At 70.3% G+C, this 2072-nt stretch overlaps 1 long non-coding RNA gene across 1 annotated transcript; it reads right to left on the bottom strand.

Moving 5' to 3' along the window:
- Positions 1-304: 304 nt before the first annotated feature.
- LOC115271302 lies at positions 305-2072 on the bottom strand. The gene is made up of 4 exons (XR_003899902.1): positions 2030-2072; positions 1729-1761; positions 641-673; positions 305-322 (listed from the first exon to the last, which is right to left on the bottom strand). It is a non-coding gene; the product is annotated as an uncharacterized LOC115271302 (long non-coding RNA).

The following is a 2072-nucleotide window of genomic DNA, read 5'->3' as shown; positions in this document are numbered from 1 at the left end:
GGAGGCTGCGGTCCCTGCCCCGAGGGGCTCACACACTAAATAAACCATGCAGTGAATGGGGCCGACCGTGCCCATCGGGGCTGCCCAGTTCGCGTCCCATGGCCGACGCGCAGAGCTCGGGGCAGGCGGCCCCCCGGCAGTGGGTCCCAGGGAGGCAGGAGGTTCAGGAGACGTGGGGCTGTTCACCAGGCACAGCGCCGAGGTCGTACACAAGGAGTAACAGGGAGATAACGCAGAGGAGAGGCGGGGGGCCGGACCCCCCTGGTCAGTCCGTGTCTTCACAGTCTGGAGTCTCCTCCGGCTCCGACCGGCTATGTTAGAGCTGCAGGAGGGAGACAAGGGAGAGTCAGGGTCTGCCCCGAGCTGCATCCGTATGGGTCAGAGAGGGGCTGGTGGGGGGGTTCCCCTGGGGCCATTCCCCAGAGAGACCCCCCCAAGCTCTCCCCCTCCCAGAGACACCCCCCAGTGCCCCTGCTGCCTGGAACCCCTCCCTGCAGAGGGGAGATACACCCAGCCGCAGACCCGGCCCTGCACCCAGCACCCCGGCCTGGAGCTCAGGGCTGGTTTGTCGGAGGGGCCAGGCCTGGGGTCTCCACCGAGCCCTCGTTGACTCCCCTGGGACCGAGTCCCCCCCACGTACCAGTGATGGAGCTGTCCGATCCATGCTCGCTGGCTGTGGGGGGAGAAGGGAAGGGGGTCAGTGTCTGGCGGGGTGTGATACACTCCCCTGGGCTCAGCCCCCCACCTCCCCGCCCCACGGGGAACAAACGGGGGCTGGTCAGATTGCGACACAGAGGCAAGAAACGGCCCAGCCCAGGCAGGGAAGGGGGACAGGGCCCGGGCGGGAAGGGGGACAGGGACCAGCCATCCAGGGAAGGGGGGCAGGGGCCGGGCAGGGGCAGGGAAGGGGGGCAGGGGCCGGCCAGGAAGGGAGACAGGGGCCAGCCAGGCAGGGAAGGGGGGCAGGGGCTGGGCAGGGGCAGGGAAGGCGGGCAGGGGCCGGCCAGGGGCAGGGCCAGACAGACCCAGCTGTGGGGTAATAATCCTCACAATGCACTGGGGCTGGACGTGCAGAGCACCCCAGGCCGGTCCAGGCCTGAGGATCTCACGGGGCGATGTCAGACCGAGGTACCCGGCTCCACCCACCCACCCAGCCCTTCCGCAGCGCCCGTCACGGCAAAGACCCGGGCCCTCAGCATGCGCTAACGGGGGGCAGTTAAAGTCTTGGGGGCTGCTAACAACAGCCCCCTTCACCGAGTCCAAGGCCAGAAGGGACCATCTCGTCCCCGTCCTGTACAGCCCGGGCCAGCAACCGGCCCCACAAGGATCCCCAGAGCAGATCTGGGAGTGACCCCCCTCCCCTCCCCCCCCGTGAGCTAAGCACTGCCAGCGACGGAGCATCACCCTGGCCGCGGCCGGCTGTTCCAGGGGTTAATTCCCCCCCCCCGCGGGCAGTCCCTGACACCTGGTTTCCAGGCTGCATTTGGGGAAGGCGCGTGGGAGCTGACCTCCTGCCAGGGGCCCCGGGGAGTGGGAGTGGGGTTCGAGTTTCAGGGAGACCCATAGGACAGAGACCGTCCCGGCAGGCCAGTGCCCTCGGGGCGTTCGAGGTGCCCAGACCCTGCCCCCCAGCTCTCCCCACCCCGCACAGCTCAGCGCCGCGGACAGGCCGGTCTCTGCGGGGGGACACGGACAGCGCCCAGCCCAGCGGGGGGTCGTCTCACTCACCCGGCGCCGGCGAGTACAGATCCGCCTGGGGCCCTGCGGGGAGAAGGCAGGTTTCAGCGAGGGCAGGAGCCGGCTCTGGTCGCTCTCCGGGGCCTGGCCCAGCACGGACACCTGGACTCGGGGTCCCTGGACAAACCCAGCACGCGGGGAGGGGACCAGACCCCAGCGTGAGCGGCCGGCTCCCTCCCTGAGTCCCCACCAGTGTCCCTGCCAGCCCCCCTCGGGGAGCCCACGGCCCAGCGCTGGGGGCTGCGGGACAGGGCGTGGGGCAGCCCGGGGATCCCCCGCCCCGGCTCCGTACCTGACAGCCTCCTCCTCCAGGCCAGGCCGACCAGCACGGCGAC

This window comes from Terrapene carolina, unplaced genomic scaffold (assembly GCF_002925995.2).
Source record: "Terrapene carolina triunguis isolate 2854851 unplaced genomic scaffold, T_m_triunguis-2.0 Scaffold308, whole genome shotgun sequence".
Lineage (NCBI taxonomy): Eukaryota > Metazoa > Chordata > Testudines > Emydidae > Terrapene > Terrapene triunguis.
Note: the sequence above shows the minus strand (reverse complement) of the source record. Positions and strands in the feature narration are given on the sequence as shown.